Raw genomic sequence first — 27,475 nt, forward strand, 5'->3', positions numbered from 1 at the left:
CAGGTACCCTACACAATAAGAGGGGGTTTGAAATTTTGACTTGTCTACTTAAATATCACCAAAATCTGATCACAAGGTCAATTACATTCCTGGGTGGGATTGAACCACCAACCTTTTGTTAATAGCCTTACACACTAACCAATTGCGCCACAGAGACACTTTGCAAAAGTACATACTGACAAAGGCTAATAAGCATTCATCTAGAACGTTTCCTAGAAAAACTTTAAAAAGTCAATAATCTGGAGAGTTTTTTAAGATGTTTCTTCCATCAACCAACGAAGAAACACATTGGTACTTTCCCATGATGAGTGAGTGCTTCAGGATCTCTTGCACTTACATGTGCAGCAGAGTACTGCAATGGAAGCATGCTGGGCTCATAACCCAGAGGTAGGCAGATTGAAATTATCCTTTGCTATATGCATTTTTTTTTGTTAATTAAAGTAATCCAAAACTGGGATTGATATTTTTGCTCTTTTATTTTTACTTAAAGTACAATAACTTTTACCATTTTAATTTGTTTTAATAGTATATTGACAGTATTGTTTTCTTTCAAAAATCCACTTAATTTTCTTTACCCTATTATTAAAATGGTAATTGACAAAAACAAACTACATTGTCACCAGAAGAGCAATACAAAATGTACAAGTGATATATTAAAATCATCTTTCCAGCTTGAATTTCAATGATGCATTGGGGCAACGATTTTGTGAGAAACATCTTCACCCTTAAATAAAGATTTTCTTAATTCCTTACCTGTGTGCTAATTAGATATCACCTTGTTTTCACATTAAACAGACTTCCACATGAGAAAGCAGCAAGGATGCAGTGGCGTTAATGTTTCCTGGTGTCAACCTGTATTATTTCAGTAGACATTGAAATGAGGATGCATCTTGCTGCCTTTCCAATGAAGCAAGTTTAATTTAGTAATAGGTGAAAAACCATCCCTACAAAGGTGTTAATCAGAGACTTGGCTTTGTGGACACTTTTCAGAGAACAAATTTGTTAGCATAAAAATAAACCAGAAAATGAAGAGCTGTTTAATCACTCAATTGGATTTTTTTGCCAGCATATTTTTTTTCTCTGCAACCCACTGCTAAATTGTGCTTCCTAGCTGTTTTTTATAAAACCACTGAATCAAATCTAACTCTGATAACATCAGAGAAGGCCAGGTACCCTACACAATAAGATGGGGTTTGAAATTTTGACTTGTCTACTTAAATATCACCAAAATCTGATCACAAGGTCAATTACGTCCCTGGGTGGGATTGAACCACCAACCTTTTGGTTAATAGCCTTACACACTAACCAATTGCGCCACAGAGACACTTTGCAAAAGTCCATACTGACAAAGGCTAATAAGCATTCATCTAGAACGTTTCCTAGAAAAACTTTAAAAAGTCAATAATCTGGAGAGTTTTTGTAAGATGTTTCTTCCATCAACCAATGAAGAAACACATTGGTACTTTCCCATGATGAGTGAGTGCTTCAGGATCTCTTGCACTTACATGTGCAGCAGAGTACTGCAATGGAAGCATGCTGGGCCCATAACCCAGAGGTAGGCAGATTGAAACTATCCTTTGCTATATGCATTTTTTTTTGTTAATTAAAGTAATCCAAAACTGGGATTGATATTTTTGCTCTTTTATTTTTACTTAAAGTACAATAACTTTTACCATTTTAATTTGTTTTAATAGTATATTGACAGTATTGTTTTCTTTCAAAAATCCACTTAATTTTCTTTACCCTATTATTAAAATGGTAATTGACAAAAACAAACTACATTGTCACCAGAAGAGCAATACAAAATGTACAAGTGATATATTAAAATCATCTTTCCAGCTTGAATTTCAATGATGCATTGGGGCAACGATTTTGTGAGAAACATCTTCACCCTTAAATAAAGATTTTCTTAATTCCTTACCTGTGTGCTAATTAGATATCACATTGTTTTCACATTAAACAAACTTCCACATGAGAAAGCAGCAAGGATGCAGTGGCGTTAATGTTTCCTGGTGTCAACCTGTATTATTTCAGTAGACATTGAAATGAGGATGCATCTTGCTGCCTTTCCAATGAAGCAAGTTTAATTTAGTAATAGGTGAAAAACCATCCCTACAAAGGTGTTAATCAGAGACATGGCTTTGTGGACACTTTTCAGAGAACAAATTTGTTAGCATAAAAATAAAGCCAGAAAATGAAGAGCTGTTTAATCACTCAATTGGATTTTTCTGCCAGCATATTTTTTTTATCTGCAACCCACTGCTAAATTGTGCTTCCTAGCTGTTTTTTATAAAATCACTGAATCAAATCTAACTCTGATTACATCAGAGAAGGCCAGGTACCCTACACAATAAGAGGGGGTTTGAAATTTTGACTTGTCTACTTAAATATCACCAAAATCTGATCACAAGGTCAATTACATTCCTGGGTGAGATTGAACCACCAACCTTTTGATTAATAGCCTTACACACTAACTAATTGCGCCACAGAGACACTTTGCAAAAGTACATACTGACAAAGGCTAATAAGCATTCATCTAGAACGTTTCCTAGAAAAACTTTAAAAAGTCAATAATCTGGAGAGTTTTTGTAAGATGTTTCTTCCATCAACCAACGAAGAAACACATTGGTACTTTCCCATGATGAGTGAGTGCTTCAGGATCTCTTGCACTTACATGTGCAGCAGAGTACTGCAATGGAAGCATGCTGGGCCCATAACCCAGAGGTAGGCAGATTGAAACTATCCTTTGCTATATGCATTTTTTTTTGTTAATTAAAGTAATCCAAAACTGGGATTGATATTTTTGCTCTTTTATTTTTACTTAAAGTACAATAACTTTTACCATTTTAATTTGTTTTAATAGTATATTGACAGTATTGTTTTCTTTCAAAAATCCACTTAATTTTCTTTACCCTATTATTAAAATGGTAATTGACAAAAACAAACTACATTGTCACCAGAAGAGCAATACAAAATGTACAAGTGATATATTAAAATCATCTTTCCAGCTTGAATTTCAATGATGCATTGGGGCAACGATTTTGTGAGAAACATCTTCACCCTTAAATAAAGATTTTCTTAATTCCTTACCTGTGTGCTAATTAGATATCACCTTGTTTTCACATTAAACAGACTTCCACATGAGAAAGCAGCAAGGATGCAGTGGCGTTAATGTTTCCTGGTGTCAACTTGTATTATTTCAGTAGACATTGAAATGAGGATGCATCTTGCTGCCTTTCCAATGAAGCAAGTTTAATTTAGTAATACGTGAAAAACCATCCCTACAAAGGTGTTAATCAGAGACTTGGCTTTGTGGACACTTTTCAGAGAACAAATTTGTTAGCATAAAAATAAAGCCAGAAATGAAGAGCTGTTTAATCACTCAATTGGATTTTTTTGCCAGCATATTTCTTTTTCTCTGCAACCCACTGCTAAATTGTGCTTCCTAGCTGTTTTTATAAAATCACTGAATCAAATCTAACTCTGATTACATCAGAGAAGGCTAGGTACCCTACACAATAAGAGGGGGTTTGAAATTTTGACTTGTCTACTTAAATATTACCAAAATCTGATCACAAGGTCAATTACGTCCCTGGGTAGGATTTAACCACCAACCTTTTGGTTAATAGCCGTACACACTAACCAATTGCGCCACAGAGACACTTTGCAAAAAGTACATACTGACAAAGGCTAATAAGCATTCATCTAGAACGTTTCCTAGAAAAACTTTAAAAAGTCAATAATCTGGAGAGTTTTTGTAAGATGTTTCTTCCATCAACCAACAAAGAAACACATTGGTACTTTCCCATGATGAGTGAGTGCTTCAGGATCTCTTGCACTTACATGTGCAGCAGAGTACTGCAATGGAAGCATGCTGGGCCCATAACCCAGAGGTAGGCAGATTGAAACTATCCTTTGCTATATGCATTTTTTTTGTTAATTAAAGTAATCCAAAACTGGGATGGATATTTTTGCTCTTTTATTTTTACTTAAAGTACAATAACTTTTACCATTTTAATTTGTTTTAATAGTATATTGACAGTATTGTTTTCTTTCAAAAATCCACTTAATTTTCTTTACCCTATTATTAAAATGGTAATTGACAAAAACAAACTACATTGTCACCAGAAGAGCAATACAAAATGTACAAGTGATATATTAAAATCATCTTTCCAGGTTGAATTTCAATGATGCATTGGGGCAACGATTTTGTGAGAAACATCTTCACCCTTAAATAAAGATTTTCTTAATTGCTTACCTGTGTGCTAATTAGATATCACCTTGTTTTCACATTAAACAGACTTCCACATGAGAAAGCAGCAAGGATGCAGTGCCGTTAATGTTTCCTGGTGTCAACCTGTATTATTTCAGTAGACATTGAAATGAGGATGCATCTTGCTGCCTTTCCAATGAAGCAAGTTTAATTTAGTAATAGGTGAAAAACCATCCTTACAAAGGTGTTAATCAGAGACTTGGCTTTGTGGACACTTTTCAGAGAACAAATTTGTTAGCATAAAAATAAAGCCAGAAAATGAAGAGCTGTTTATTCACTCAATTGGATTTTTCTGCCAGCATATTTTTTTTTTCTCTGCAACCTACTGCTAAATTGTGCTTCCTAGCTGTTTTTATAAAATCACTGAATCAAATCTAACTCTGATTACATCAGGGAAGGCCAGGTACCCACACCATAACAGGGGGTTTGAAATTTTGACTTGTCTACTTTAAGATCACCAAAATCTGATCACAAGGTAAATTACGTCCCTGGGTGGGATTGAACCACCAACCTTTTAGATAATAACCGAACACGCTAACTGATTGCGCCACAGAGACACTTTGCAAACTTACATTCTGACAAACGCTAATAAGCATTCATCTAGAACGTTTCCTAGAAAAACTTTAAAAAGTCAATAATCTGGAGAGTTTTTGTAAGATGTTTCTTCCATCAATCAACGAAGAACATTCATGCTGATTTCTTGCAGCAGCTGGGCACTGTAACAGCTCCAGAGCTGCTCTGTAAGGCAACTAAAAGGGTGTGGGCCCTGCAGCACTACCTGTAGTTCGCATTGTGCGTTGGAAGGCACAAAGTAAGCAGACGGGAGAAGTCAGGATAGTGCGCAAGGGCATAGAAGGGAGCGGCTCAAGAAAAGAGAAGTGGAAACTGACAGCAAACTAGGCTGGAGAGAGACCTGAGACAAAGAGATCTGAATTATACGAGAGCCGACCAGGGGAAACACAAATTATGCAGTCGAGTTTCCCACATTTGGGGAAATAGCTGGAGCAGCACACACAGAGTGCAATGGGTGAGCCTTGCCCTGGGAGAAGCACCTTCATGATCATAGTATCTCACCTGGCAGGTAAGTAGGAGTTGGGCAAGAGCTGAGGAGGGTCGCTGCTCGGGCACCCCCCTGTCAAGTGAAGGAGATCCAACTGAGGCAGCACAAGAGAACTCTCGAAAGAAGAACAAGGCTAGAGGAAGATCTGAGACACAGAAATCTGGCTTTTACCAGAGCTGACCAGAGGAAAGCACAAACACAGTCCCCCACTACCACAAATAATGCAGTCGAGTTTCCCACATTTGGGGAAATCACAGGGGTCAGCATACCCAGAATGCAATGAATGAACCTCACCCTGGGAGAACAATCTTCATGACCATGGTATCTCCTATGCAAAATAAGTATGATTTGGGATAGGGCTGGGGAGGGCCGCTGCTCAGGCACATCTCTGTCAAGTAAAGGAGATTCAACTGAGGCAGCACAAGGGAACTCTCATCTGGGGACAACAACTGCAGGGAGAACACATATTTTCAGATGAACATGGGAGGGCAGAAGGCTGCCTAATACTGAAGCACCCCCAAACAACAAACCAAATGCAACAACTAGTGCAAGCATTCCTGGGGGAAGGCCTGCAGCAGATGGATTTGCATATGGTGATGTCATCCAAGCAGTGGGTCAAAGTTGGCTTCAACCCTCGTCTGCATATGAAAAGAAAAAAGGGATGTGCAGGGCATGGCGGCCTTTTGCGGCGCTTGCATGACCCCTAATTCGCATTAAACACCTCCACCCTCCTTAGGTGTGGGGCTCATGTTGGCTATGCCCCAGCACCTGAAGCATTCAAGCTGATTTCTTGCAGCAGCTGGGCACTGTAACAGCTCCAGAGCTGCTCTGTAAGGCAAGTAAAAGGGTGTGGGCCCTGCAGCACTACCTGTAGTTCGCATTGTGCGTTGGAAGGCACAAAGTAAGCAGACGGGAGAAGTCAGGATAGTGCGCAAGGGCATAGAAGGGAGCGGCTCAAGAAAAGAGAAGTGGAAACAGACAGCAAACTAGGCTGGAGAGAGACCTGAGACAAAGAGATCTGAATTATACGAGAGCCGACCAGAGGAAACACAAATTATGCAGTCAAGTGTCCCACATTTGGGGAAATCGCAGGAGCAGCACACCCAGAGTGCAATGGGTGAGCCTTGCCCTGGGAGAAGCACCTTCCTGATCATAGTATCTCACCTGGCAGGTAAGTAGGAGTTGGGCTAGAGCTGGGGAGGGTCGCTGCTCGGGCACCCCCCTGTCAAGTGAAGGAGATCCAACTGAGGCAGCACAAGGGAACTCTCGAAAGAAGAACAAGGCTAGAGGAAGATCTGAGACAAAGAAATCTGACTTTTACCAGAGCTGACCAGAGGAAAGCACAAACACAGTCCCCCTCTACCACAAATAATGCAGTCGAGTTTCCCACATTTGGGGAAATCACAGGGGTCATCATACCCAGAATGCAATGAATGAACCTCACCCTGGGAGAACAATCTTCATGACCATGATATCTCCTATGCAAAATAAGTATGATTTGGGATAGGGCTGGGGAGGGCCGCTGCTCAGGCACATCTCTGTCAAGTAAAGGCGATTCAACTGAGGCAGCACAAGGGAACTCTCATCTGGGGACAACAACTGCAGGGAGAACACATATTTTCAGATGAACATGGGAGGGCAGAAGGCTGCCTAATACTGAAGCACCCCCAAACAACAAACCAAATGCAACAACTAGTGCAAGCATTCCTGGGGGAAGGCCTGCAGCAGATGGATTTGCATATGGTGATGTCATCCAAGCAGTGGGTCAAAGTTGGCTTCAACCCTCGTCTGCATATGAAAAGAAAAAAGGGATGTGCAGGGCATGGCGGCCTTTTGCGGCGCTTGCATGACCCCTAATTCGCATTAAACACCTCCACCCTCCTTAGGTGTGGGGCTCATGTTGGCTATGCCCCAGCACCTGAAGCATTCAAGCTGATTTCTTGCAGCAGCTGGGCACTGTAACAGCTCCAGAGCTGCTCTGTAAGGCAACTAAAAGGGTGTGGGCCCTGCAGCACTACATGTAGTTCGCATTGTGCGTTGGAAGGCACAAAGTAAGCAGACAGGAGAAGTCAGGATAGTGCGCAAGGGCATAGAAGGGAGCGGCTCAAGAAAAGAGAAGTGGAAACAGACAGCAAACTAGGCTGGAGAGAGACCTGAGACAAAGAGATCTGAATTATACGAGAGCCGACCAGAGGAAACACAAATTATGCAGTCAAGTGTCCCACATTTGGGGAAATCGCAGGAGCAGCACACCCAGAGTGCAATGGGTGAGCCTTGCCCTGGGAGAAGCACCTTCCTGATCATAGTATCTCACCTGGCAGATAAGTAGGAGTTGGGCTAGAGCTGGGGAGGGTCGCTGCTCGGGCACCCCCCTGTCAAGTGAAGGAGATCCAACTGAGGCAGCACAAGGGAACTCTCGAAAGAAGAACAAGGCTAGAGGAAGATCTGAGACAAAGAAATCTGACTTTTACCAGAGTTGACCAGAAGAAAGCACAAACACAGTCCCCCACTACCACAAATAATGCAGTCGAGTTTCCCACATTTGGGGAAATCACAGGGGTCAGCATACCCAGAATGCAATGAATGAACCTCACCCTGGGAGAACAATCTTCATGACCATGGTATCTCCTATGCAAAATAAGTATGATTTGGGATAGGGCTGGGGAGGGCCGCTGCTCAGGCACATCTCTGTCAAGTAAAGGAGATTCAACTGAGGCAGCACAAGGGAACTCTCATCTGGGGACAACAACTGCAGGGAGAACACATATTTTCAGATGAACATGGGAGGGCAGAAGGCTGCCTAATACTGAAGCACCCCCAAACAACAAACCAAATGCAACAACTAGTGTAAGCATTCCTGGGGGAAGGCCTGCAGCAGATGGATTTGCATATGGTGATGTCATCCAAGCAATGGGTCAAAGTTGGCTTCAACCCTCGTCTGCATATGAAAAGAAAAAAGGGATGTGCAGGGCATGGCGTCCTTTTGTGGCGCTTGGATGACCCTTAATTCGCATTAAACATCTCCACCCTCCTTCGGTGTGGGGCTCATGTTGGCTATGCCCCAGCCCCTGAAGCATTCAAGATGATTTCTTGCAGCAGCTGGGCACTGTAACAGCTCCAGAGCTGTTCTTTAAAGCATGTAAAAGGGTGTGGGCCCTGCAGCACTACCTGTAGTATGCATTGTGCGTTGGAAGGCACAAAGTAAGCAGACGGGAGAGGTCAGGATAGTGCGCAAGGGCATAGAAGGGAGCGGCTCAAGAAAAGAGAAGTGGAAACAGACAGCAAACTAGGCTGGAGAAAGACCTGAGACAAAGAGATCTGAATTATACGAGAGCCGACCAGAGGAAACACAAATTATGCAGTCAAGTTTCCCACATTTGGGGAAATCGCAGTAGCAGCACACCCAGAGTGCAATGGGTGAGCCTTGCCCTGGGAGAAGCACCTTCCTGATCATAGTATCTCACCTGGCAGGTAAGTAGGAGTTGGGCTAGAGCTGGGGAGGGTCGCTGCTCGGGCACCCCCCTGTCAAGTGAAGGAGATCCAACTGAGGCAGCACAAGGGAACTCTCGAAAGAAGAACAAGGCTAGAGGAAGATCTGAGACAAAGAAATCTGACTTTTACCAGAGCTGAGCAGAGGAAAGCACAAACACAGTCCCCCACTACCACAAATAATGCAGTCGAGTTTCCCACATTTGGGGAAATCACAGGGGTCAGCATACCCAGAATGCAATGAATGAACCTCACCCTGGGAGAACAATCTTCATGACCATGGTATCTCCTATGCAAAATAAGTATGATTTGGGATAGGGCTGGGGAGGGCCGCTGCTCAGGCACATCTCTGTCAAGTAAAGGAGATTCAACTGAGGCAGCACAAGGGAACTCTCATCTGGGGACAACAACTGCAGGGAGAACACATATTTTCAGATGAACATGGGAGGGCAGAAGGCTGCCTAATACCGAAGCACCCCCAAACAACAAACCAAATGCAACAACTAGTGCAAGCATTCCTGGGGGAAGGCCTGCAGCAGATTGATTTGCATATGGTAATGCCATCCAAGCAGTGGGTCAAAGTTGGCTTCAACCCTCGTCTGCATATGAAAAGAGAAAAGGGGCGTGCAGGGCATGGCGGCCTTTTGCGGCGCTTGGGTGACCCTTAGTTCGCATTAAACACCTCCACCCTCCTTCGGTGTGGGGCTCATGTTGGCAATGCCCCAGCCCCTGAAGCATTCAAGCTGATTTCTTGCAGCAGCTGGGTACTGTAACAGCTCCAGAGCTGCTCTGTGAGGCAAGTAAAAGGGTGTGGGCCCTGCAGCACTACCTGTAGTTTGCATTGTGTGTTGGAAGGCACAAAGTAAGCAGACGGGAGAAGTCAGGATAGTGCGCAAGGGCATAGAAGGGAGCGGCTCAAGAAAAGAGAAGTGGAAACAGACAGCAAACTAGGCTGGAGAGAGACCTGAGACAAAGAGATCTGAATTATACGAGAGACGACCAGGGGAAACACAAATTATGCAGTCAAGTTTCCCACATTTGGGGAAATCACAGGGGCAGCACACCCAGAGTGCAATGGGTGAGCCTTGCCCTGGGAGAAGCACCTACATGATCATAGTATCTCACCTGGCAGGTAAGTAGGAGTTGGGCTAGAGCTGGGGAGGGTCGCTGCTCGGGTACCCCCCTGTCAAGTGAAGGAGATCCAACTGAGGCAGCACAAGGGAACTCTCGAAAGAGGAACAAGGCTAGAGGAAGATCTGAGACAAAGAAATCTGATTTTTACCAGAGTTGACCAGAAGAAAGCACAAACACAGTCCCCCACTACCACAAATAATGCAGTCGAGTTTCCCACATTTGGGGAAATCACAGGGGTCATCATACCCAGAATGCAATGAATGAACCTCACCCTGGGAGAACAATCTTCATGACCATGGTATCTCCTATGCAAAATAAGTATGATTTGGGATAGGGCTGGGGAGGGCCGCTGCTCAGGCACATCTCTGTCAAGTAAAGGAGATTCAACTGAGGCAGCACAAGGGAACTCTCATCTGGGGACAACAACTGCAGGGAGAACACATATTTTCAGATGAACATGGGAGGGCAGAAGGCTGCCTAATACTGAAGCACCCCCAAACAACAAACCAAATGCAACAACTAGTGCAAGCATTCCTGGGGGAAGGCCTGCAGCAGATGGATTTGCATATGGTGATGTCATCCAAGCAGTGGGTCAAAGTTGGCTTCAACCCTCGTCTGCATATGAAAAGAAAAAAGGGATGTGCAGGGCATGGCGGCCTTTTTCGGCGCTTGCATGACCCCTAATTCGCATTAAACACCTCCACCCTCCTTAGGTGTGGGGCTCATGTTGGCTATGCCCCAGCACCTGAAGCATTCAAGCGGATTTCTTGCAGCAGCTGGGCACTGTAACAGCTCCAGAGCTGCTCTGTAAGGCAACTAAAAGGGTGTGGGCCCTGCAGCACTACCTGTAGTTCGCATTGTGCGTTGGAAGGCACAAAGTAAGCAGACGGGAGAAGTCAGGATAGTGCGCAAGGGCATAGAAGGGAGCGGCTCAAGAAAAGAGAAGTGGAAACAGACAGCAAACTAGGCTGGAGAGAGACCTGAGACAAAGAGATCTGAATTATACGAGAGCCGACCAGAGGAAACACAAATTATGCAGTCAAGTGTCCCACATTTGGGGAAATCGCAGGAGCAGCACACCCAGAGTGCAATGGGTGAGCCTTGCCCTGGGAGAAGCACCTTCCTGATCATAGTATCTCACCTGGCAGGTAAGTAGGAGTTGGGCTAGAGCTGGGGAGGGTCGCTGCTCGGGCACCCCCCTGTCAAGTGAAGGAGATCCAACTGAGGCAGCACAAGGGAACTCTCGAAAGAAGAACAAGGCTAGAGGAAGATCTGAGACAAAGAAATCTGACTTTTACCAGAGCTGACCAGAGGAAAGCACAAACACAGTCCCCCTCTACCACAAATAATGCAGTCGAGTTTCCCACATTTGGGGAAATCACAGGGGTCATCATACCCAGAATGCAATGAATGAACCTCACCCTGGGAGAACAATCTTCATGACCATGATATCTCCTATGCAAAATAAGTATGATTTGGGATAGGGCTGGGGAGGGCCGCTGCTCAGGCACATCTCTGTCAAGTAAAGGCGATTCAACTGAGGCAGCACAAGGGAACTCTCATCTGGGGACAACAACTGCAGGGAGAACACATATTTTCAGATGAACATGGGAGGGCAGAAGGCTGCCTAATACTGAAGCACCCCCAAACAACAAACCAAATGCAACAACTAGTGCAAGCATTCCTGGGGGAAGGCCTGCAGCAGATGGATTTGCATATGGTGATGTCATCCAAGCAGTGGGTCAAAGTTGGCTTCAACCCTCGTCTGCATATGAAAAGAAAAAAGGGATGTGCAGGGCATGGCGGCCTTTTGCGGCGCTTGCATGACCCCTAATTCGCATTAAACACCTCCACCCTCCTTAGGTGTGGGGCTCATGTTGGCTATGCCCCAGCACCTGAAGCATTCAAGCTGATTTCTTGCAGCAGCTGGGCACTGTAACAGCTCCAGAGCTGCTCTGTAAGGCAACTAAAAGGGTGTGGGCCCTGCAGCACTACATGTAGTTCGCATTGTGCGTTGGAAGGCACAAAGTAAGCAGACAGGAGAAGTCAGGATAGTGCGCAAGGGCATAGAAGGGAGCGGCTCAAGAAAAGAGAAGTGGAAACAGACAGCAAACTAGGCTGGAGAGAGACCTGAGACAAAGAGATCTGAATTATACGAGAGCCGACCAGAGGAAACACAAATTATGCAGTCAAGTGTCCCACATTTGGGGAAATCGCAGGAGCAGCACACCCAGAGTGCAATGGGTGAGCCTTGCCCTGGGAGAAGCACCTTCCTGATCATAGTATCTCACCTGGCAGATAAGTAGGAGTTGGGCTAGAGCTGGGGAGGGTCGCTGCTCGGGCACCCCCCTGTCAAGTGAAGGAGATCCAACTGAGGCAGCACAAGGGAACTCTCGAAAGAAGAACAAGGCTAGAGGAAGATCTGAGACAAAGAAATCTGACTTTTACCAGAGTTGACCAGAAGAAAGCACAAACACAGTCCCCCACTACCACAAATAATGCAGTCGAGTTTCCCACATTTGGGGAAATCACAGGGGTCAGCATACCCAGAATGCAATGAATGAACCTCACCCTGGGAGAACAATCTTCATGACCATGGTATCTCCTATGCAAAATAAGTATGATTTGGGATAGGGCTGGGGAGGGCCGCTGCTCAGGCACATCTCTGTCAAGTAAAGGAGATTCAACTGAGGCAGCACAAGGGAACTCTCATCTGGGGACAACAACTGCAGGGAGAACACATATTTTCAGATGAACATGGGAGGGCAGAAGGCTGCCTAATACTGAAGCACCCCCAAACAACAAACCAAATGCAACAACTAGTGTAAGCATTCCTGGGGGAAGGCCTGCAGCAGATGGATTTGCATATGGTGATGTCATCCAAGCAATGGGTCAAAGTTGGCTTCAACCCTCGTCTGCATATGAAAAGAAAAAAGGGATGTGCAGGGCATGGCGTCCTTTTGTGGCGCTTGGATGACCCTTAATTCGCATTAAACATCTCCACCCTCCTTCGGTGTGGGGCTCATGTTGGCTATGCCCCAGCCCCTGAAGCATTCAAGATGATTTCTTGCAGCAGCTGGGCACTGTAACAGCTCCAGAGCTGTTCTTTAAAGCATGTAAAAGGGTGTGGGCCCTGCAGCACTACCTGTAGTATGCATTGTGCGTTGGAAGGCACAAAGTAAGCAGACGGGAGAGGTCAGGATAGTGCGCAAGGGCATAGAAGGGAGCGGCTCAAGAAAAGAGAAGTGGAAACAGACAGCAAACTAGGCTGGAGAAAGACCTGAGACAAAGAGATCTGAATTATACGAGAGCCGACCAGAGGAAACACAAATTATGCAGTCAAGTTTCCCACATTTGGGGAAATCGCAGTAGCAGCACACCCAGAGTGCAATGGGTGAGCCTTGCCCTGGGAGAAGCACCTTCCTGATCATAGTATCTCACCTGGCAGGTAAGTAGGAGTTGGGCTAGAGCTGGGGAGGGTCGCTGCTCGGGCACCCCCCTGTCAAGTGAAGGAGATCCAACTGAGGCAGCACAAGGGAACTCTCGAAAGAAGAACAAGGCTAGAGGAAGATCTGAGACAAAGAAATCTGACTTTTACCAGAGCTGAGCAGAGGAAAGCACAAACACAGTCCCCCACTACCACAAATAATGCAGTCGAGTTTCCCACATTTGGGGAAATCACAGGGGTCAGCATACCCAGAATGCAATGAATGAACCTCACCCTGGGAGAACAATCTTCATGACCATGGTATCTCCTATGCAAAATAAGTATGATTTGGGATAGGGCTGGGGAGGGCCGCTGCTCAGGCACATCTCTGTCAAGTAAAGGAGATTCAACTGAGGCAGCACAAGGGAACTCTCATCTGGGGACAACAACTGCAGGGAGAACACATATTTTCAGATGAACATGGGAGGGCAGAAGGCTGCCTAATACCGAAGCACCCCCAAACAACAAACCAAATGCAACAACTAGTGCAAGCATTCCTGGGGGAAGGCCTGCAGCAGATTGATTTGCATATGGTAATGCCATCCAAGCAGTGGGTCAAAGTTGGCTTCAACCCTCGTCTGCATATGAAAAGAGAAAAGGGGCGTGCAGGGCATGGCGGCCTTTTGCGGCGCTTGGGTGACCCTTAGTTCGCATTAAACACCTCCACCCTCCTTCGGTGTGGGGCTCATGTTGGCAATGCCCCAGCCCCTGAAGCATTCAAGCTGATTTCTTGCAGCAGCTGGGTACTGTAACAGCTCCAGAGCTGCTCTGTGAGGCAAGTAAAAGGGTGTGGGCCCTGCAGCACTACCTGTAGTTTGCATTGTGTGTTGGAAGGCACAAAGTAAGCAGACGGGAGAAGTCAGGATAGTGCGCAAGGGCATAGAAGGGAGCGGCTCAAGAAAAGAGAAGTGGAAACAGACAGCAAACTAGGCTGGAGAGAGACCTGAGACAAAGAGATCTGAATTATACGAGAGACGACCAGGGGAAACACAAATTATGCAGTCAAGTTTCCCACATTTGGGGAAATCACAGGGGCAGCACACCCAGAGTGCAATGGGTGAGCCTTGCCCTGGGAGAAGCACCTACATGATCATAGTATCTCACCTGGCAGGTAAGTAGGAGTTGGGCTAGAGCTGGGGAGGGTCGCTGCTCGGGTACCCCCCTGTCAAGTGAAGGAGATCCAACTGAGGCAGCACAAGGGAACTCTCGAAAGAGGAACAAGGCTAGAGGAAGATCTGAGACAAAGAAATCTGATTTTTACCAGAGTTGACCAGAAGAAAGCACAAACACAGTCCCCCACTACCACAAATAATGCAGTCGAGTTTCCCACATTTGGGGAAATCACAGGGGTCATCATACCCAGAATGCAATGAATGAACCTCACCCTGGGAGAACAATCTTCATGACCATGGTATCTCCTATGCAAAATAAGTATGATTTGGGATAGGGCTGGGGAGGGCCGCTGCTCAGGCACATCTCTGTCAAGTAAAGGAGATTCAACTGAGGCAGCACAAGGGAACTCTCATCTGGGGACAACAACTGCAGGGAGAACACATATTTTCAGATGAACATGGGAGGGCAGAAGGCTGCCTAATACTGAAGCACCCCCAAACAACAAACCAAATGCAACAACTAGTGCAAGCATTCCTGGGGGAAGGCCTGCAGCAGATGGATTTGCATATGGTGATGTCATCCAAGCAGTGGGTCAAAGTTGGCTTCAACCCTCGTCTGCATATGAAAAGAAAAAAGGGATGTGCAGGGCATGGCGGCCTTTTTCGGCGCTTGCATGACCCCTAATTCGCATTAAACACCTCCACCCTCCTTAGGTGTGGGGCTCATGTTGGCTATGCCCCAGCACCTGAAGCATTCAAGCGGATTTCTTGCAGCAGCTGGGCACTGTAACAGCTCCAGAGCTGCTCTGTAAGGCAACTAAAAGGGTGTGGGCCCTGCAGCACTACCTGTAGTTCGCATTGTGCGTTGGAAGGCACAAAGTAAGCAGACGGGAGAAGTCAGGATAGTGCGCAAGGGCATAGAAGGGAGCGGCTCAAGAAAAGAGAAGTGGAAACAGACAGCAAACTAGGCTGGAGAGAGACCTGAGACAAAGAGATCTGAATTATACGAGAGCCGACCAGAGGAAACACAAATTATGCAGTCAAGTGTCCCACATTTGGGGAAATCGCAGGAGCAGCACACCCAGAGTGCAATGGGTGAGCCTTGCCCTGGGAGAAGCACCTTCCTGATCATAGTATCTCACCTGGCAGGTAAGTAGGAGTTGGGCTAGAGCTGGGGAGGGTCGCTGCTCGGGCACCCCCCTGTCAAGTGAAGGAGATCCAACTGAGGCAGCACAAGGGAACTCTCGAAAGAAGAACAAGGCTAGAGGAAGATCTGAGACAAAGAAATCTGACTTTTACCAGAGTTGACCAGAAGAAAGCACAAACACAGTCCCCCACTACCACAAATAATGCAGTCGAGTTTCCCACATTTGGGGAAATCACAGGGGTCAGCATACCCAGAATGCAATGAATGAACCTCACCCTGGGAGAACAATCTTCATGACCATGGTATCTCCTATGCAAAATAAGTATGATTTGGGATAGGGCTGGGGAGGGCCGCTGCTCAGGCACAGCTCTGTCAAGTAAAGGAGATTCAACTGAGGAAGCACAAGGGAACTCTCATCTGGGGACAACAACTGCAGGGAGAACACATATTTTCAGATGAACATGGGAGGGCAGAAGGCTGCCTAATACTGAAGCACCCCCAAACAACAAACCAAATGCAACAACTAGTGTAAGCATTCCTGGGGGAAGGCCTGCAGCAGATGGATTTGCATATGGTGATGTCATCCAAGCAGTGGGTCAAAGTTGGCTTCAACCCTCGTCTGCATATGAAAACAAAAAAGGGATGTGCAGGGCATGGCGTCCTTTTGTGGCGCTTGGATGACCCTTAATTCGCATTAAACATCTCCACCCTCCTTCGGTGTGGGGCTCATGTTGGCTTTGCCCCAGCCCCTGAAGCATTCAAGATGATTTCTTGCAGCAGCTGGGCACTGTAACAGCTCCAGAGCTGTTCTGTAAAGCATGTAAAAGGGTGTGGGCCCTGCAGCACTACCTGTAGTATGCATTGTGCGTTGGAAGGCACAAAGTAAGCAGACGGGAGAGGTCAGGATAGTGCGCAAGGGCATAGAAGGGAGCGGCTCAAGAAAAGAGAAGTGGAAACAGACAGCAAACTAGGCTGGAGAAAGACCTGAGACAAAGAGATCTGAATTATACGAGAGCCGACCAGAGGAAACACAAATTATGCAGTCAAGTTTCCCACATTTGGGGAAATCACAGGAGCAGCACACCCAGAGTGCAATGGGTGAGCCTTGCCCTGGGAGAAGCACCTTCCTGATCATAGTATCTCACCTGGCAGGTAAGTAGGAGTTGGGCTAGAGCTGGGGTGGGTCGCTGCTCGGGCACCCCCCTGTCAAGTGAAGGAGATCCAACTGAGGCAGCACAAGGGAACTCTCGAAAGAAGAACAAGGCTAGAGGAAGATCTGAGACAAAGAAATCTGACTTTTACCAGAGCTGAGCAGAGGAAAGCCCAAACACAGTCCCCCACTACCACAAATAATGCAGTCGAGTTTCCCACATTTGGGGAAATCACAGGGGTCAGCATACTCAGAATGCAATGAATGAACCTCACCCTGGGAGAACAATCTTCATGACCATGGTATCTCCTATGCAAAATAAGTATGATTTGGGATAGGGCTGGGGAGGGCCGCTGCTCAGGCACATCTCTGTCAAGTAAAGGAGATTCAACTGAGGCAGCACAAGGGAACTCTCATCTGGGGACAACAACTGCAGGGAGAACACATATTTTCAGATGAACATGGGAGGGCAGAAGGCTGCCTAATACTGAAGCACCCCCAAACAACAAACCAAATGCAACTACTAGTACAAGCATTCCTGGGGGAAGGCCTGCAGCAGATGGATTTGCATATGGTGATGTCATCCAAGCAGTGGGTCAAAGTTGGCTTCAACCCTCATCTGCATATGAAAAGAGAAAAGGGGCGTGCAGGGCATGGCGGCCTTTTGCGGCGCTTGGATGACCCCTAGTTCGCATTAAACACCTCCACCCTCCTTCGGTGTGGGGCTCATGTTGGCTATGCCCCAGCCCCTGAAGCATTCAAGCTGATTTCTTGCAGCAGCTGGGCACTGTAACAGCTCCAGAGCTGCTCTGTAAGGCAAGTAAAAGGGTGTGGGCCCTGCAGCACTACCTGTAGTTCGCATTGTGCGTTGGAAGGCACAAAGTAAGCAGATGGGAGAAGTCAGGATAGTGCGCAAGGGCATAGAAGGGAGCGGCTCAAGAAAAGAGAAGTGGAAACAGACAGCAAACTAGGCTGAAGAGAGACCTGAGACAAAGAGATCTGAATTATATGAGAGCCGACCAGGGGAAACACAAATTATGCAGTCAAGTTTCCCACATTTGGGGAAATCAAAGGGGCAGCACACCCAGAGTGCAATGGGTGAGCCTTGCCCTGGGAGAAGCACCTACATCATCATAGTATCTCACCTGGCAGGTAAGTAGGAGTTGGGCTAGAGCTGGGGAGGGTCGCTGCTCGGGCACCCCCCTGTCAAGTGAAGGAGATCCAACTGAGGCAGCACAAGGGAACTCTCGAAAGAAGAACAAGGCTAGAGGAAGATCTGAGACAAAGAAATCTGACTTTTACCAGAGCTGACCAGAGGAAAGCACAAACACAGTCCCCCACTACCACAAATAATGCAGTCGAGTTTCCCACATTTGGGGAAATCACAGGGGTCATCATACCCAGAATGCAATGAATGAACCTCACCCTGGGAGAACAATCTTCATGACCATGATATCTCCTATGCAAAATAAGTATGATTTGGTATAGGGCTGGGGAGGGCCGCTGCTCAGGCACATCTCTGTCAAGTAAAGGCGATTCAACTGAGGCAGCACAAGGGAACTCTCATCTGGGGACAACAACTGCAGGGAGAACACATATTTTCAGATGAACATGGGAGGGCAGAAGGCTGCCTAATACTGAAGCACCCAAAAAACAACAAACCAAATGCAACAACTAGTGCAAGCATTCCTGGGGGAAGGCCTGCAGCAGATGGATTTGCATATGGTGATGTCATCCAAGCAGTGGGTCAAAGTTGGCTTCAACCCTCGTCTGCATATGAAAAGAAAAAAGGGATGTGCAGGGCATGGCGGCCTTTTGCGGCGCTTGCATGACCCCTAATTCGCATTAAACACCTCCACCCTCCTTCGGTGTGGGGCTCATGTTGGCTATGCCCCAGCACCTGAAGCATTCAAGCTGATTTCTTGCAGCAGCTGGGCACTGTAACAGCTCCAGAGCTGCTCTGTAAGGCAAGTAAAAGGGTGTGGGCCCTGCAGCACTACCTGTAGTTCGCATTGTGCGTTGGAAGGCACAAAGTAAGCAGACGGGAGAAGTCAGGATAGTGCGCAAGGGCATAGAAGGGAGCGGCTCAAGAAAAGAGAAGTGGAAACAGACAGCAAACTAGGCTGGAGAGAGACCTGAGACAAAGAGATCTGAATTATACGAGAGCCGACCAGAGGAAACACAAATTATGCAGTCAAGTGCCCCACATTTGGGGAAATCGCAGGAGCAGCACACCCAGAGTGCAATGGGTGAGCCTTGCCCTGGGAGAAGCACCTTCCTGATCATAATATCTCACCAGGCAGGTAAGTAGGAGTTGGGCTAGAGCTGGGGAGGGTCGCTGCTAGGGCACCCCCCTGTCAAGTGAAGGAGATCCAACTGAGGCAGCACAAGGGAACTCTCGAAAGAAGAACAAGGCTAGAGGAAGATCTGAGACAAAGAAATCTGACTTTTACCAGAGCTGAGCAGAGGAAAGCACAAACACAGTCCCCCACTACCACAAATAATGCAGTTGAGTTTCCCACATTTGGGGAAATCACAGGGGTCAGCATACCCAGAATGCAATGAATGAACCTCACCCTGGGAGAACAATCTTCATGACCATGGTATCTCCTATGCAAAATAAGTATGATTTGGGATAGGGCTGGGGAGGGCCGCTGCTCAGGCATATATCTGTCAAGTAAAGGAGATTCATCTGAGGCAGCACAAGGGAACTCTCATCTGGGGACAACAACTGCAGGGAGAACACATATTTTCAAATGAACATGGGAGGGCAGAAGGCTGCCTAATACTGAAGCACCCCCAAACAACAAACCAAATGCAACAACTAGTACAAGCATTCCTGGGGGAAGGTCTGCAGAAGACGGATTTGCATACAGTGATGTCATCCAAGCAGTGGGCCAAAGTTGGCTGGAACCCTCATCTGCATATGAAAAGAGAAAAGGGGTATGCAGGGCATGGCGGCCTTTTGCGGCGCTTGGATGACCCTCAGTTCGCATTAAACACCCCCACCCTCCTTCGGTGTGGGGCTCATGTTGGCAATGCCCCAGCCCCTGAAGCATTCCAGCTGATTTCTTGCAGCAGCTGGGCACTGTAACAGCTCCAGAGCTGCTCTGTAAGGCAACTAAAAGGGTGTGGGCCCTGCAGCACTACCTGTAGTTCGCATTGTGCGTTGGAAGGCACAAAGTAAGCAGACGGGAGAAGTCAGGATAGTGCGCAAGGGCATAGAAGGGAGCGGCTCAAGAAAAGAGAAGTGGAAACAGACAGCAAACTAGGCTGGAGAGAGACCTGAGACAAAGAGATCTGAATTATACGAGAGCCGACCAGAGGAAACACAAATTATGCAGTCAAGTGTCCCACATTTGGGGAAATCGCAGGAGCAGCACACCCAGAGTGCAATGGGTGAGCCTTGCCCTGGGAGAAGCACCTTCCTGATCATAGTATCTCACCTGGCAGGTAAGTAGGAGTTGGGCTAGAGCTGGGGAGGGTCGCTGCTCGGGCACCCCCCTGTCAAGTGAAGGAGATCCAACTGAGGCAGCACAAGGGAACTCTCGAAAGAAGAACAAGGCTAGAGGAAGATCTGAGACAAAGAAATCTGACTTTTACCAGAGCTGACCAGAGGAAAGCACAAACACAGTCCCCCACTACCACAAATAATGCAGTCGAGTTTCCCACATTTGGGGAAATCACAGGGGTCAGCATACCCAGAATGCAATGAATGAACCTCACCCTGGGAGAACAATCTTCATGACCATGGTATCTCCTATGCAAAATAAGTATGATTTGGGATAGGGCTGGGGAGGGCCGCTGCTCAGGCATATCTCTGTCAAGTAAAGGAGATTCAACTGAGGCAGCACAAGGGAACTCTCATCTGGGGACAACAACTGCAGGGAGAACACATATTTTCAAATGAACATGGGAGGGCAGAAGGCTGCCTAATACTGAAGCACCCCCAAACAACAAACCAAATGCAACAACTAGTACAAGCATTCCTGGGGGAAGGTCTGCAGAAGACGGATTTGCATACAGTGATGTCATCCAAGCAGTGGGCCAAAGTTGGCTGGAACCCTCATCTGCATATGAAAAGAGAAAAGGGGTATGCAGGGCATGGCGGCCTTTTGCGGCGCTTGGATGACCCTTAGTTCGCATTAAACACCCCCACCATCCTTCGGTGTGGGGCTCATATTGGCAATGCCCCAGCATTCAAGCTGATTTCTTGCAGCAGCTTGGCACTGTAACAGCTCCAGAGCTGCTCTGTAAGGCAAGTAAAAGGTTGTGGGCCCTGCAGCACTACCTGTAGTTTGCATTGTGCATTGGAAGGCACAAAGTAAGCAGACAGGAGTAGAAGTCAGGATAGTGCACAAGGGTATAGAAGGGAGGGGCTCAAAAAAAAAGAAGTGGAAACAGACAGCAAACTAGGCTGGAGAGAGACCTGAGACAAAGAGATCTGAATTATATGAAAGCCGACCAGTGGAAACACAAATTATGCAGTCAAGTTTCCCACATTTGGGGAAATCACAGGAGCAGCACACCCAGAGTGCAATGGATGAGCCTTGCCCTGGGAGAAGCACCTTCATGATCATAGTATCTCACCTGGCAGGTAAGTAGGAGTTGGGCTAGAGCTGGGGAGGGTCGCTGCTCGGGCACCCCCCTGTCAAGTGAAGGAGATCCAACTGAGGCAGCACAAGGGAACTCTCGAAAGAAGAACAAGGCTAGAGGAAGATCTGAGACAAAGAAATCTGACTTTTACCAGAGCTGACCAGAGGAAAGCACAAACACAGTCCCCCACTACCACAAATAATGCAGTCGAGTTTCCCACATTTGGGGAAATCACAGGGGTCAGCATACCCAGAATGCAATGAATGAACCTCACCCTGGGAGAACAATCTTCATGACCATGGTATCTCCTATGCAAAATAAGTATGATTTGGGATAGGGCTGGGGAGGGCCGCTGCTCAGGCACATCTCTGTCAAGTAAAGGAGATTCAACTGAGGCAGCACAAGGGAACTCTCATCTGGGGACAACAACTGCAGGGAGAACACATATTTTCAGATGAACATGGGAGGGCAGAAGGCTGCCTAATACTGAAGCACCCCCAAACAACAAACCAAATGCAACAACTAGTGCAAGCATTCCTGGGGGAAGGCCTGCAGCAGATGGATTTGCATATGGTGATGTCATCCAAGCAGTGGGTCAAAGTTGGCTTCAACCCTCGTCTGCATATGAAAAGAGAAAAGGGGCATGCAGGGCATGGCGGCCTTTTGCGGCGCTTGGATGACCCCTAGTTCGCATTAAACACCTCCACCCTCCTTCGGTGTGGGGCTCATGTTGGCTATGCCCCAGCCCCTGAAGCATTCAAGCTGATTTCTTGCAGCAGCTGGGCACTGTAACAGCTCCAGAGCTGCTCTGTAAGGCAAGTAAAAGGGTGTGGGCCCTGCAGCACTACCTGTAGTTCGCATTGTGCGTTGGAAGGCACAAAGTAAGCAGATGGGAGAAGTCAGGCTAGTGTGCAAGGGCATAGAAGGGAGCGGCTCAAGAAAAGAGAAGTGGAAACAGACAGCAAACTAGGCTGAAGAGAGACCTGAGACAAAGAGATCTGAATTATATGAGAGCCGACCAGGGGAAACACAAATTATGCAGTCAAGTGTCCCACATTTGGGGAAATCAAAGGGGCAGCACACCCAGAGTGCAATGGGTGAGCCTTGCCCTGGGAGAAGCACCTTCCTGATCATAGTATCTCACCTGGCAGGTAAGTAGGAGTTGGGCTAGAGCTGGGGAGGGTCGCTGCTCGGGCACCCCCCTGTCAAGTGAAGGAGATCCAACTGAGGCAGCACAAGGGAACTCTCGAAAGAAGAACAAGGCTAGAGGAAGATCTGAGACAAAGAAATCTGACTTTTACCAGAGCTGACCAGAGGAAAGCACAAACACAGTCCCCCACTACCACAAATAATGCAGTCGAGTTTCCCATATTTGGGGAAATCACAGGGGTCATCATACCCAGAATGCAATGAATGAACCTCACCCTGGGAGAACAATCTTCATGACCATGATATCTCCTATGCAAAATAAGTATGATTTGGGATAGGGCTGGGGAGGGCCGCTGCTCAGGCACATCTCTGTCAAGTAAAGGCGATTCAACTGAGGCAGCACAAGGGAACTCTCATCTGGGGACAACAACTGCAGGGAGAACACATATTTTCAAATGAACATGGGAGGGCAGAAGGCTGCCTAATACTGAAGCACCCCCAAACAACAAACCAAATGCAACAACTAGTACAAGCATTCCTGGGGGAAGGTCTGCAGAAGACGGATTTGCATACAGTGATGCTGGGCCCATAACCCAGAGGTAGGCAGATTGAAACTATCCTCTGCTATATGCATTTTTTTTTTGTTAATTAAAGTAATCCAAAACTGGGATTGATATTTTGTCTCTTTTATTTTTACTTAAAGTACAATAACTTTTACCATTTTAATTTGTTTTAATAGTATATTGACAGTATTGTTTTCTTTCAAAAATCCACTTCATTTTCTTTACCCTATTATTAAAATGGTAATTGACAAAAACAAACTACATTGTCACCAGAAGAGCAATACAAAATGTACAAGTGATATATTAAAATCATCTTTCCAGCTTGAATTTCAATGATGCATTGGGGCAACGATTTTGTGAGAAACATCTTCACCCTTAAATAAAGATTTTCTTAATTCCTTACCTGTGTGCTAATTAGATATCACCTTGTTTTCACATTAAACAGACTTCCACATGAGAAAGCAGCAAGGATGCAGTGGCGTTAATGTTTCCTGGTGTCAACCTGTATTATTTCAGTAGACATTGAAATGAGGATGCATCTTGCTGCCTTTCCAATGAAGCAAGTTTAATTTAGTAATAGGTGAAAAACCATCCTTACAAAGGTGTTAATCAGAGACTTGGCTTTGTGGACACTTTTCAGAGAACAAATTTGTTAGCATAAAAATAAAGCCAGAAAATAAAGAGCTGTTTAATCACTCAATTGGATTTTTCTGCCAGCATATTTTTTTTCTCTGCAACCCACTGCTAAATTGTGCTTCCTAGCTGTTTTTATAAAATCACTGAATCAAATCTAACTCTGATTACATCAGAGAAGGCCAGGTACCCTACACCATAAAAGGGGGTATGAAATTTTGACTGTCTACTTAAAGATCACCAAAATCTGATAACAAGGTCAATTAGGTCCCTGGGTGGGATTGAACCACCAACCTTTTGGTTAATAGCCGTACATACTAACTGATTGCGCCACAGAGACACTTTGCAAAAGTCCATACTGACAAAGGCTAATAAGCATTCATCTAAAACGTTTCCTAGAAAAACTTTAAAAAGTCAATAATCTGGAAAGTTTTTGTAAGATGTTTCTTCCATCAACCAACGAAGAAACACATTGGTACTTTCCCATGATGAGTGAGTGCTTCAGGATCTCTTGAACTTACATGTGCAGCAGAGTACTGCAATGGAAGCATGCTGGGCCCATAACCCAGAGGTAGGCAGATTGAAACTATCCTCTGCTATATGCATTTTTTTGTTTGTTAATTAAAGTAATCCAAAACTGGGATTGATATTTTGTCTGTTTTATTTTTACTTAAAGTACAATAACTTTTACCATTTTAATTTGTTTTAATAGTATATTGACAGTATTGTTTTCTTTCAAAAATCCACTTCATTTTCTTTACCCTATTATTAAAATGGTAATTGACAAAAACAAACTACATTGTCACCAGAAGAGCAATACAAAATGTACAAGTGATATATTAAAATCATCTTTCCAGCTTGAATTTCAATGATGCATTGGGTCAACAATTTTGTGAGAAACATCTTCACCCTTAAATAAAGATTTTCTTAATTCCTTACCTGTGTGCTAATTAGATATCACCTTGTTTTCACATTAAACAGACTTCCACATGAGAAAGCAGCAAGGATGCAGTGGCGTTAATGTTTCCTGGTGTCAACCTGTATTATTTCAGTAGACATTGAAATGAGGATACATCTTGCTGCCTTTCCAATGAAGCAAGTTTAATTTAGTAATAGGTGAAAAACCATCCCTACAAAGGTGTTAATCAGAGACTTGGCTTTGTGGACACTTTTCAGAGAACAAATTTGTTAGCATAAAAATAAAGCCAGAAAATGAAGAGCTGTTTAATCACGCAATTTGATTTTTTTGCCAGCATATTTCTTTTTCTCTGCAACCCACTGCTAAATTGTGCTTCCTAGATGTTTTTATAAAATCACTGAATCAAATCTAACTCTGATTACATCAGAGAAGGCCAGGTACCCTACACCATAACAGGGGGTATGAAATTTGACTTGTCTACTTAAAGATCACCAAAATCTGATAACAAGGTCAATTACGTCCCTGGGTGGGATTGAACCACCAACCTTTTGGTTAATAGCCGTACACACTAACTGATTGCGCCACAGAGACACTTTGCAAAAGTACATACTGACAAATGCTAATAAGCATTCATCTGAAACGTTTCCTAGAAAAACTTAAAAAAGTCAATAATCTGGAGAGTTTTTGTAAGATGTTTCTTCTATCAACCAACGAAGAAACACATTGGTACTTTCCCATGATGAGTGAGTGCTTCAGGATCTCTTGCACTTACATGTGCAGCAGAGTACTGCAATGGAAGCATGCTGGGCCCATAACCCAGAGGTAGGCAGATTGAAACTATCCTCTGCTATATGCATTTTTTTTTTTGTTAATTAAAGTAATCCAAAACTGGGATTGATATTTTGTCTCTTTTATTTTTACTTAAAGTACAATAACTTTTACCATTTTAATTTGTTTTAATAGTATATTGACAGTATTGCTTTCTTTCAAAAATCCACTTCATTTTCTTTACCCTATTATTAAAATGGTAATTGACAAAAACAAACTACATTGTCACCAGAAGAGCAATACAAAATGTACAAGTGATATATTAAAATCATCTTTCCAGCTTGAATTTCAATGTTGCATTGGGTCAACAATTTTGTGAGAAACATCTTCACCCTTAAATAAAGATTTTCTTAATTCCTTACCTGTGTGCTAATTAGATATCACCTTGTTTTCACATTAAACAGACTTCCACATGAGAAAGCAGCAAGGATGCAGTGGCATTAATGTTTCCTGGTGTCAACTTGTATTATTTCAGTAGACATTGAAATGAGGATGCATCTTGCTGCCTTTCCAATGAAGCAAGTTTAATTTAGTAATAGGTGAAAAACCATCCTTACAAAGGTGTTAATCAGAGACTTGGCTTTGTGGACACTTTTCAGAGAACAAATTTGTTAGCATAAAAATAAAGCCAGAAAATGAAGAGCTGTTTAATCACTCGATTGGATTTTTCTGCCAGCATATTTTTTTTCTCTGCAACCCACTGCTAAATTGTGCTTCCTAGCTGTTTTTTATAAAATCACTGAATCAAATCTAACTCTGATTACATCAGAGAAGGCCATGTACCCTACACCATAAGAGGAGGTTTGAAATTTTGACTTGTCTACTTAAATATCACCAAAATCTGATCACAAGGTTAATTACGTCCCTGGGTGGGATTGAACCACCAACCTTTTGGTTAATAGCCAAACACACTAACCGATTGCGCCACAGAGACACTTTGCAAAAGTCCATACTGACAAAGGCTAATAAGCATTCATCTAAAACGTTTCCTAGAAAAACTTTAAAAAGTCAATAATCTGGAGAGTTTTTGTAAGATGTTTCTTCCATCAACCAACGAAGAAACACATTGGTACTTTCCCATGATAAGTGAGTGCTTCAGGATCTCTTGCACTTACATGTGCAGCAGAGTACTGCAATGGAAGCATGCTGGGCCCATAACCCAGAGGTAGGCAGATTGAAACTATCCTCTGCTATATGCATTTTTTTGTTTGTTAATTAAAGTAATCCAAAACTGGGATTGATATTTTGGCTCTTTTATTTTTACTTAAAGTACAATAACTTTTACCATTTTAATTTGTTTTAATAGTATATTGACAGTATTGTTTTCTTTCAAAAATCCACTTAATTTTCTTTACCCTATAATAAAATGGTAATTGACAAAAACAAACTACATTGTCACCAGAAGAGCAATACAAAATGTACAAGTGATATATTAAAATCATCTTTCCAGCTTGAATTTCAATGATGCATGGGGGCAACGATTTTGTGAGAAACATCTTCACCCTTAAATAAAGATTTTCTTAATTCCTTACCTGTGTGCTAATTAGATATCACCTTGTTTTCACATTAAACAGACTTCCACATGAGAAAGCAGCAAGGATGCAGTGGCGTTAATGTTTCCTGGTGTCAACCTGTATTATTTCAGTAGACATTGAAATGAGGATGCATCTTGCTGCCTTTCCAATGAAGCAAGTTTTATTTAGTAATAGGTGAAAAACCATCCTTACAAAGGTGTTAATCAGAGACTTGGCTTTGTGGACACTTTTCAGAGAACAAATTTGTTAGCATAAAAATAAAGCCAGAAAATAAAGAGCTGTTTAATCACTCAATTGGATTTTTCTGCCAGCATATTTTTTTTCTCTGCAACCCACTGCTAAATTGTGCTTCCTAGCTGTTTTTATAAAATCACTGAATCAAATCTAACTCTGATTACAT

General features: G+C 45.0%; 31 non-coding genes and 2 pseudogenes across 31 annotated transcripts; all 33 read right to left on the reverse strand.

Annotated features, from left to right (window-relative positions):
• Positions 1–5,199: 5,199 nt before the first annotated feature.
• On the reverse strand, positions 5,200–5,362 carry LOC135001244 (U1 spliceosomal RNA). Its single transcript, XR_010202774.1, has one exon. It is a non-coding gene; the product is annotated as a U1 spliceosomal RNA (small nuclear RNA).
• Positions 5,363–5,514: 152 nt separating this feature from the next.
• LOC135001247 (U1 spliceosomal RNA) lies at positions 5,515–5,678 on the reverse strand. The gene has a single exon (XR_010202776.1). It is a non-coding gene; the product is annotated as a U1 spliceosomal RNA (small nuclear RNA).
• Positions 5,679–6,349: 671 nt separating this feature from the next.
• LOC135001230 (U1 spliceosomal RNA) lies at positions 6,350–6,512 on the reverse strand. Its single transcript, XR_010202760.1, has one exon. It is a non-coding gene; the product is annotated as a U1 spliceosomal RNA (small nuclear RNA).
• A 152-nt stretch (positions 6,513–6,664) lies between these two features.
• Positions 6,665–6,828, reverse strand: LOC135001225 (U1 spliceosomal RNA). The gene has a single exon (XR_010202755.1). It is a non-coding gene; the product is annotated as a U1 spliceosomal RNA (small nuclear RNA).
• A 671-nt stretch (positions 6,829–7,499) lies between these two features.
• Positions 7,500–7,662, reverse strand: LOC135001237 (U1 spliceosomal RNA). The gene has a single exon (XR_010202768.1). It is a non-coding gene; the product is annotated as a U1 spliceosomal RNA (small nuclear RNA).
• Positions 7,663–7,814: 152 nt separating this feature from the next.
• On the reverse strand, positions 7,815–7,978 carry LOC135001221 (U1 spliceosomal RNA). Its single transcript, XR_010202751.1, has one exon. It is a non-coding gene; the product is annotated as a U1 spliceosomal RNA (small nuclear RNA).
• Positions 7,979–8,649: 671 nt separating this feature from the next.
• Positions 8,650–8,812, reverse strand: LOC135001235 (U1 spliceosomal RNA). Its single transcript, XR_010202766.1, has one exon. It is a non-coding gene; the product is annotated as a U1 spliceosomal RNA (small nuclear RNA).
• A 152-nt stretch (positions 8,813–8,964) lies between these two features.
• LOC135001216 (U1 spliceosomal RNA) lies at positions 8,965–9,128 on the reverse strand. Its single transcript, XR_010202746.1, has one exon. It is a non-coding gene; the product is annotated as a U1 spliceosomal RNA (small nuclear RNA).
• A 671-nt stretch (positions 9,129–9,799) lies between these two features.
• Positions 9,800–9,962, reverse strand: LOC135001241 (U1 spliceosomal RNA). Its single transcript, XR_010202772.1, has one exon. It is a non-coding gene; the product is annotated as a U1 spliceosomal RNA (small nuclear RNA).
• Positions 9,963–10,114: 152 nt separating this feature from the next.
• Positions 10,115–10,278, reverse strand: LOC135001227 (U1 spliceosomal RNA). The gene has a single exon (XR_010202757.1). It is a non-coding gene; the product is annotated as a U1 spliceosomal RNA (small nuclear RNA).
• Positions 10,279–10,949: 671 nt separating this feature from the next.
• Positions 10,950–11,112, reverse strand: LOC135001231 (U1 spliceosomal RNA). The gene has a single exon (XR_010202761.1). It is a non-coding gene; the product is annotated as a U1 spliceosomal RNA (small nuclear RNA).
• Positions 11,113–11,264: 152 nt separating this feature from the next.
• On the reverse strand, positions 11,265–11,428 carry LOC135001226 (U1 spliceosomal RNA). Its single transcript, XR_010202756.1, has one exon. It is a non-coding gene; the product is annotated as a U1 spliceosomal RNA (small nuclear RNA).
• Positions 11,429–12,099: 671 nt separating this feature from the next.
• On the reverse strand, positions 12,100–12,262 carry LOC135001238 (U1 spliceosomal RNA). The gene has a single exon (XR_010202769.1). It is a non-coding gene; the product is annotated as a U1 spliceosomal RNA (small nuclear RNA).
• Positions 12,263–12,414: 152 nt separating this feature from the next.
• LOC135001222 (U1 spliceosomal RNA) lies at positions 12,415–12,578 on the reverse strand. The gene has a single exon (XR_010202752.1). It is a non-coding gene; the product is annotated as a U1 spliceosomal RNA (small nuclear RNA).
• A 671-nt stretch (positions 12,579–13,249) lies between these two features.
• LOC135001236 (U1 spliceosomal RNA) lies at positions 13,250–13,412 on the reverse strand. Its single transcript, XR_010202767.1, has one exon. It is a non-coding gene; the product is annotated as a U1 spliceosomal RNA (small nuclear RNA).
• Positions 13,413–13,564: 152 nt separating this feature from the next.
• LOC135001217 (U1 spliceosomal RNA) lies at positions 13,565–13,728 on the reverse strand. Its single transcript, XR_010202747.1, has one exon. It is a non-coding gene; the product is annotated as a U1 spliceosomal RNA (small nuclear RNA).
• A 671-nt stretch (positions 13,729–14,399) lies between these two features.
• On the reverse strand, positions 14,400–14,562 carry LOC135001242 (U1 spliceosomal RNA). Its single transcript, XR_010202773.1, has one exon. It is a non-coding gene; the product is annotated as a U1 spliceosomal RNA (small nuclear RNA).
• Positions 14,563–14,714: 152 nt separating this feature from the next.
• LOC135001228 (U1 spliceosomal RNA) lies at positions 14,715–14,878 on the reverse strand. The gene has a single exon (XR_010202758.1). It is a non-coding gene; the product is annotated as a U1 spliceosomal RNA (small nuclear RNA).
• A 671-nt stretch (positions 14,879–15,549) lies between these two features.
• On the reverse strand, positions 15,550–15,712 carry LOC135001232 (U1 spliceosomal RNA). Its single transcript, XR_010202762.1, has one exon. It is a non-coding gene; the product is annotated as a U1 spliceosomal RNA (small nuclear RNA).
• Positions 15,713–15,864: 152 nt separating this feature from the next.
• LOC135001223 (U1 spliceosomal RNA) lies at positions 15,865–16,028 on the reverse strand. Its single transcript, XR_010202753.1, has one exon. It is a non-coding gene; the product is annotated as a U1 spliceosomal RNA (small nuclear RNA).
• A 671-nt stretch (positions 16,029–16,699) lies between these two features.
• On the reverse strand, positions 16,700–16,862 carry LOC135001234 (U1 spliceosomal RNA). Its single transcript, XR_010202765.1, has one exon. It is a non-coding gene; the product is annotated as a U1 spliceosomal RNA (small nuclear RNA).
• Positions 16,863–17,014: 152 nt separating this feature from the next.
• On the reverse strand, positions 17,015–17,178 carry LOC135001220 (U1 spliceosomal RNA). The gene has a single exon (XR_010202750.1). It is a non-coding gene; the product is annotated as a U1 spliceosomal RNA (small nuclear RNA).
• Positions 17,179–17,870: 692 nt separating this feature from the next.
• LOC135001245 (U1 spliceosomal RNA) lies at positions 17,871–18,012 on the reverse strand (annotated as a pseudogene).
• A 152-nt stretch (positions 18,013–18,164) lies between these two features.
• Positions 18,165–18,328, reverse strand: LOC135001224 (U1 spliceosomal RNA). Its single transcript, XR_010202754.1, has one exon. It is a non-coding gene; the product is annotated as a U1 spliceosomal RNA (small nuclear RNA).
• A 672-nt stretch (positions 18,329–19,000) lies between these two features.
• LOC135001240 (U1 spliceosomal RNA) lies at positions 19,001–19,163 on the reverse strand. Its single transcript, XR_010202771.1, has one exon. It is a non-coding gene; the product is annotated as a U1 spliceosomal RNA (small nuclear RNA).
• Positions 19,164–19,315: 152 nt separating this feature from the next.
• LOC135001246 (U1 spliceosomal RNA) lies at positions 19,316–19,479 on the reverse strand. Its single transcript, XR_010202775.1, has one exon. It is a non-coding gene; the product is annotated as a U1 spliceosomal RNA (small nuclear RNA).
• Positions 19,480–20,150: 671 nt separating this feature from the next.
• Positions 20,151–20,313, reverse strand: LOC135001233 (U1 spliceosomal RNA). The gene has a single exon (XR_010202764.1). It is a non-coding gene; the product is annotated as a U1 spliceosomal RNA (small nuclear RNA).
• A 152-nt stretch (positions 20,314–20,465) lies between these two features.
• Positions 20,466–20,629, reverse strand: LOC135001218 (U1 spliceosomal RNA). Its single transcript, XR_010202748.1, has one exon. It is a non-coding gene; the product is annotated as a U1 spliceosomal RNA (small nuclear RNA).
• Positions 20,630–21,294: 665 nt separating this feature from the next.
• On the reverse strand, positions 21,295–21,457 carry LOC135001239 (U1 spliceosomal RNA). The gene has a single exon (XR_010202770.1). It is a non-coding gene; the product is annotated as a U1 spliceosomal RNA (small nuclear RNA).
• Positions 21,458–21,609: 152 nt separating this feature from the next.
• LOC135001219 (U1 spliceosomal RNA) lies at positions 21,610–21,773 on the reverse strand. The gene has a single exon (XR_010202749.1). It is a non-coding gene; the product is annotated as a U1 spliceosomal RNA (small nuclear RNA).
• Positions 21,774–22,465: 692 nt separating this feature from the next.
• LOC135001243 (U1 spliceosomal RNA) lies at positions 22,466–22,607 on the reverse strand (annotated as a pseudogene).
• A 152-nt stretch (positions 22,608–22,759) lies between these two features.
• Positions 22,760–22,923, reverse strand: LOC135001229 (U1 spliceosomal RNA). The gene has a single exon (XR_010202759.1). It is a non-coding gene; the product is annotated as a U1 spliceosomal RNA (small nuclear RNA).
• Positions 22,924–26,400: 3,477 nt separating this feature from the next.
• TRNAN-AUU (transfer RNA asparagine (anticodon AUU)) lies at positions 26,401–26,474 on the reverse strand. Its single transcript has one exon. It is a non-coding gene; the product is annotated as a tRNA-Asn (tRNA).
• Between the last annotated feature and the right edge of the window lie 1,001 nt (positions 26,475–27,475).

This window comes from Pseudophryne corroboree, unplaced genomic scaffold (genome assembly GCF_028390025.1).
Source record: "Pseudophryne corroboree isolate aPseCor3 unplaced genomic scaffold, aPseCor3.hap2 scaffold_1624, whole genome shotgun sequence".
Taxonomy (NCBI): domain Eukaryota; kingdom Metazoa; phylum Chordata; class Amphibia; order Anura; family Myobatrachidae; genus Pseudophryne; species Pseudophryne corroboree.